Genomic DNA, 6,311 nt, shown 5'->3' with positions numbered 1-6,311 from the left:
ATGAACTCAGAAGGAAGAAGTAGAATGTGAGAATCCTGGGTGTGACAATACATTCAGAAAATATCTCAATAAACAAATGTTGATTAAATAATAACAATCTTTCAAAAAACATAGAATATGTAGCTTCTATATAGACTCAAAGGAGGGGAAAAAATGAAAAGACAAATCAAACAAACCACAATAACAACAAAACCAACTTTATGAGACCAGACAGCAAAGAAAAGGACGAACAATGTGGCAAATAGAAAATGCAAAATAAGATGTTAGAAATGTTTCATAACAATCCAATAAATACAAATAGGCTGAACCTACTCGTTTGAATATAAACACTAAGACTGAATCTCAAAAATGTAGATATGTGCAACTTATAGAGATACTTATAAAAGTAAACTATATAGAAATGTCAAAAACAAAGGGATTTAAAAATTATCAAGTGAATATTAATCAAAAGACAGTTAGTACAACATTATTTAAACAAGATAATACAGAATACAATGAAAAATATTGAATAACAGGAAAAAAATTCTTAAATCGGAAAAAAATCTCATCAGAAATTTGGAAATATAACCAGAAAGGCTCAAAAATATAAATTAAAATATTCCAAATTACAAGGAAAATATATAAATCCAGTTACTTTGGTAGAGTTTAATACACCTTGCACAGAAATAGATCAATCAAGCAGATAAAAATTAGTAAAGGTATTGGAGATTTGAGAAATACGAATAGCAAGTTTGCTCTAATGGATATGCACTAAATCTTAGTTTTGATCATCAGAGAATACACATTCTTTTCAAGTATAGAGAAGATTTACATGAATTTATTCCATATTATGCCCCAAATACAGTTTCATAAAACTATAAGAATTCATACCAACTAGAACACATTCTTGGCAAATGAGTAAATAAAATTAGACCTAAATAATTAAAAAGAACCAAAATGTTTATATATTTGAAATAAAACCAAAACAGGCTAAAAATACTCCCATGTAAATAATTTGTGATTAAAAAGGAAGTCCAAATGAAAAAGATATAACATTTAAAGATGACATACCAAGAGTGCTAGCATACTGAAACATACCGAGAGCAGCTAAATTAGAATGTAGGAAATTTATAATCTGAAGCGCATATACTTGGAAAAGAAAGAGAAAAAGAAAGAAAAAACTCCAGGCATTTAAATAAAGAAGCTAGAAACAGGACAAAGAATAAACCCAAAGAAAATAGAAGGAAGTAAATGATAAATGTAAAAAGAGAAATTAATTGAATAGAAAACACATTAATAAACAGCAAGACTTGGCCAGGTGCGGTGGCTCACGCTTGTAATCCCAGCACCTTGGGAGGCCGAGTCTGGTGGATCACCTGAGGTCAGGAGTTCGAGACCAGCCTGGCCAACATGGTGAAACCCCGTCTCTACTAAAAATACAAAAATTAGCCAGGCATGGTAGCAGGCACCTGTAATCCCAGCTACTTGGGAGGCTGAGGCAGGAGAATCACTTGAACCTGGGAGATGGAGGTCACAGTGAGCTGAGATCATGCCACTGAGCTCCAGCCTGGGTGACTGTGAGACTCCGTCTCAAAAAACAAAAAATAAATAAAATAAAATAAATAAAAATAAACAGGAAGACTCATTAAGAAGGAAACAAAAAAGAAAGTAAAATGAAATAATACTAGGAAGAAAAAGACTTAGAAACAATGACAATCCAGTAGCAACAACCACCCCTAGTATCCAGATGGTACTCTCCAAATGCCATTTCTCACTGAAAGGAATCAGGGGTCCTTCACAAAATGGATAATTTCTGGAAGGAGTCATTTCAAAAGGAGGACATAAAAGCCGTGTTTAAGGTGCCACTGGCCTAAGATGGAACAAATTTGAACAGCAGAAAGAATTAATCAGTGGTTATTGGTTGAAACATCAGTAATAAAAATCCTCTAGTTCATAAAGGTATGAAGAAATCCTCATTGGTAACCACTGGAGGTTAATAGGACATGAACTCATTAATATGAAAATTGATGTGCAAAGGGGAAGAATAAAGCATTTATCCTGCCTTCCTATCTGAACTATATTTTTGGGATAATCAAATAGATTCAATGAAGGGAAGTGCTATAGGGAAGAATTTATGTGAATATATGTAGATATGTTACATGTATAGATAGAATTAATGTTACCTGTTTGCAATCCCCATTAAATAATAGATCAAGGCAACAATTACTAAAGGCTTCTAAAACTATCAGAACTTGCTGATCAGTCTTAGCAACACTATAACTTGGAGAGTCAGACATTATCTGCCTCTCAATCTTCTGTAATAAGAAGTATGCAGCACCAACTGCGAAGTATTCTTGCTATTAAAAAAAAAAAAATTGACCCTGAAGCTACTCACCAGTTTAGAGGAACTCAGGTCTAACCAGCATTTTGTGGAAACTACAGAAGCTAGAGGAGCAAGTTAAATAATGTCACAGGGAAACAGTTCCTCCAATTCAGAATGTGGGCATCATACAGGATAGGGGTATATTTCTCTGACGAAGAAATGCCATAAAAAAAGAGAGGAAACTGTTAGAAAATAAAGACTTATTAACCAAATATACCACATGGACTTTGGATCCTAATTTGGACAAACTGTAAAGAGACACTTTTGAGACAATCAGGGAAATTTTAATATAGATTGGCTATTAAACAGAATTCAGGAATTATTGTTAATTTTGTTAGATATGATAATGGTGTAGTGGTTCTGTTAAAAAAGTGTTATCAGTTAAAGATGCATATGAAACGATCATTATTTCTGGGATTTCCACAGAAATACTCCAGAAGAAATAATGACAGAAAGAAAGAAAGGAAGAGAAAAAGAAAGAGAAAGAAAAAGAAAAGAAAAGTGAGGGGAATAAGAATAGCGTAACAATATAGGCAAAATTTTATTAATTGTTGAAACTTAGGATTCATTATATCATTTCTTCTATTTGTGTGTGTTGAAAAGTTTTATTATAAAAAGTTTTAAAATGAGGGAGCATAAAATAGGTAAGAGAATAATTGAAAGTCTAGGAGAATACAATAAAAAATGATACTAATAAAATTGCAAAAAAATTAAATGGAAACTTTTCTAATAATACAATAAATTGTCAGAATTGAGAATTGACTCAAGAATAAATAGAAAACCTAATAAGTAGAACCTATAACCATAAAAAAATCATGAAATTAGTAGTTAAAAATCTCCTCTGACGCTCCAAAAAGGTCACCAGGCTCATAGATCAATGGGCTACTTGTAGCAAACCTTCAAAAGAAAAAGTACAGATGATACAGTTAATCCTTTAAGAACATGAGTTTGAACTCACGTTCACTTGCATGGGAATTTTCTTCCATCTCTGCCACTCCTGAGACAGCAAGACCAACCTCTCTTCATCCTCCTCCTTCTCAGCCTACTCAATAGGAAGAGGAAAAGGAGGAAGACCTTTATGATGACCCACTTCCACTTAATGAATAGTAAATATATTTTCTCTTATCATTATTATTATTATTTTGAGAAGGAGTCTCACTCTCGCCCAGGCTGGAGTGCAGTGGCGCGATCTCCACTCACTGCCAGCTCCACCTCCTGGGTTCACGCATTCTCCTCCCTGAGCCTCCCCAGTAGCTGGGACTACAGGCGCCTACCACCACGCCCTGCTAATTTGTTTGTATTTTTAGTAGAGACAGGGTTTCACCTTGTTAGCCAGGATGGTCTCGATCTCCTGACCTTGTAAACCACCCGCCTCGGCCTCCCAAAGTGCTGGGATTACAGGCGTGAGCCACTGCGCCCGGTCTCCCTTACGATTTTTTAATAACATTTTCTTTTTCCTAGCTTACTTTATTACAAGAATACAGTATGTAATACATAAAACACACAAAATATGGGTTAATTTGTTTATACAACAGACTGTTTATGTTATGGGTAAGTCTTCTGATAGTTACGGGTAAAGTATGGGCATGGTAGTTATGGGTAAGGTACAGGTATGGTAGTTATAGGAAAGGCTGTTAGTAGTTAAGTTTTGGGGAACTCAGAAGTTATAGGTAATTTTTCAACTGTGCAGGTGCTTGGTGCTCCTCACTCCCTTATTGTTCAAGGGTCAACTATATCTATTTTACACACACTGTTTCAGAGAAGAAAGAAAGAGGGAAACCTACTTATTAAATTAAGGTAATCTGGATGCTAGGTCTAAAGGAATCAATCATAGAAACTTGGATTATGCCCCAAACTTATATCAGCTGTTTTATCTGGGGAGGTAAGAAGGGGGATAGACATGGGAATGGTGGTTCAATGAGATCTCAGCTTGATTTATAATATTTTAATGCTTTTATTTAAAAAGACATGAAGCAATATGACAAAGACATTAAGAATTGTTAATTTCATGCAATAGAAACACTTTATTTTTTACTTTAGTAAATTTTTACATTTTTTTTCAAAAAAAATCTACAGCAAATCATAGTTTGCTGTTCAACTTCAACAGCAGACAAAACCATCTCTTTAAAGCATATTATTAATATGTGCCAACCTAATGAACAGCTGTCAGACCTGCTCAGTGGTAGGAAGCCTAGCATGTACTATTTTTAGGTCAAGAAATTCTGAGTAGTTCAAGTTACTACAGCTCTTGTAAACATCTCCATCTTTTCTGAGCATAAACTGATGAAAGATTAGAACATTTTATTTTGAAAACATTTATTTGCCGTGACTCTTCAGAGTTGAACGGTTATTAATGACTCACTTTATGTTTATACATATATTTATTTAAGCACTCTTATGGAGTGCCTACTACATACTGTACACTACACGGCTAGCACTAAGCCTGTAGAGGTGAGTGACACAATCCCTATTCATAGGAGAGGAGATGAATAAGAAAGTCAATGCTAACTATATGGTGAAATCAGTAGTGTATAGGGCTAGGGAGATCTCAGAGGTTCATCCGTCCTGACCTAGAAGATCAGTCCTAACCTAGAAGATGTGGCCCTTGAATTAAGGACTAATGTTAATCATCAAATAAGGGTAGGAGTCATTGAGGGAAGAAAGAAAGATGCTCTGATTAAGAGGAAAGCATATGCAAACAAGGAGACCCTGGAGTGTCTCAAGTCCAAGATTTGTCAGTGCATGTCTCACGTGCAAACGGAGCAGGTGTGATGGAAGTTGATTTGCTCTGGGAATTTAGGCACCTCCTGAGAGAGAATTCATACTAAGAGAAGAAGGGTGATGCTTATTACTTCTGCATATTCCCTGGCTGAGCTTCCCCATGAACTCATGTCTGTGCAGACACTGGAGTGACAGCAAGATAGTATTCCTTTAGTACTCGTAATGGTGAATTTAATGCGTCAACTTGACTGGGCCAAGAGGTGCCCAGATTAAACACCATATATGGGTGTACCTGTGAGGGTGTTTCTGGAAGAGATTAGCATTTAATCAGGGACTACGAAGACTGCTCTCACCAGTGTGGGTGGGCAGCATCCAATTCATTGAGGGCTCAAATACAAAAAAAAGGCAGAGGAAGAGTAAATTCTCTCTTTTCTTGGTCTGGAACCTCCATATTCTCCTGCCCTTGGACATTGGCGCTCCTGGTTCTTGGGTCTTTGAACTCTGGGACTTACACCCTTGGTTCTCTTAGTTCTCAGGCCTTCAGACTCAGACTGAATTATACCACTGACTTTTCTGGTTCTCCAGCTTGCAGATGACATACTGTGGGTCTTAGGCTCCAAAATCATGTGAGCCAATTCCCATAATAAATCTCCTCTTAGATGTCTGTATATGTCCTACTGGTTCTGTGTCTCTGGAGAACCCTGATTAATACAGTATTTCTCAACAGGTTGTAACACACAGAAAGAGACACACTTCTCCACACCTACCCCAGTTTTGCTCCAGAAGTAAGTGTACTTTCATACCTCCAGTGGTCAAAAGCTTTGGGACCCAGCATAGATGGCTGCAGAGAAAAGGGTTCCTTGTAGTCGTGGACAATGCCCAAGACAAGCAGTGGTGGTGCTTGGCAGATGTGATTGTCCGTAGAGGAAGTGGCAGGGATGAATGTCTGGTGTATGTGTTGGTTCTCAGCCAGTGTGGTAGGACTAAAGGGTTGACTGTAAATGCCTGATGAATGCTGTCAACATCTAATAAAAAAAGGAATCCAATAGGAGAAAAGGAAGAAAGTGTTTGCTGATTGGACTTTTCTTTTCTTTCTTTCTTTCTTTCTTTCTCTCTCTCTTTCTCTTTCTTTCTTTCTTTTTCTTTCTCTCTTTCTTTCTTTCTTTCTCTCTTTCTCTCTCTCTTTCTTTCTTTCTTTCTTTCTTTCTTTCTTTCTTTCTTTCTTTCT

The sequence above is a fragment of the Piliocolobus tephrosceles genome, chromosome 13 (assembly GCF_002776525.5).
Source record: "Piliocolobus tephrosceles isolate RC106 chromosome 13, ASM277652v3, whole genome shotgun sequence".
Taxonomy (NCBI): Eukaryota; Metazoa; Chordata; class Mammalia; order Primates; family Cercopithecidae; genus Piliocolobus; species Piliocolobus tephrosceles.
Note: the sequence above shows the minus strand (reverse complement) of the source record.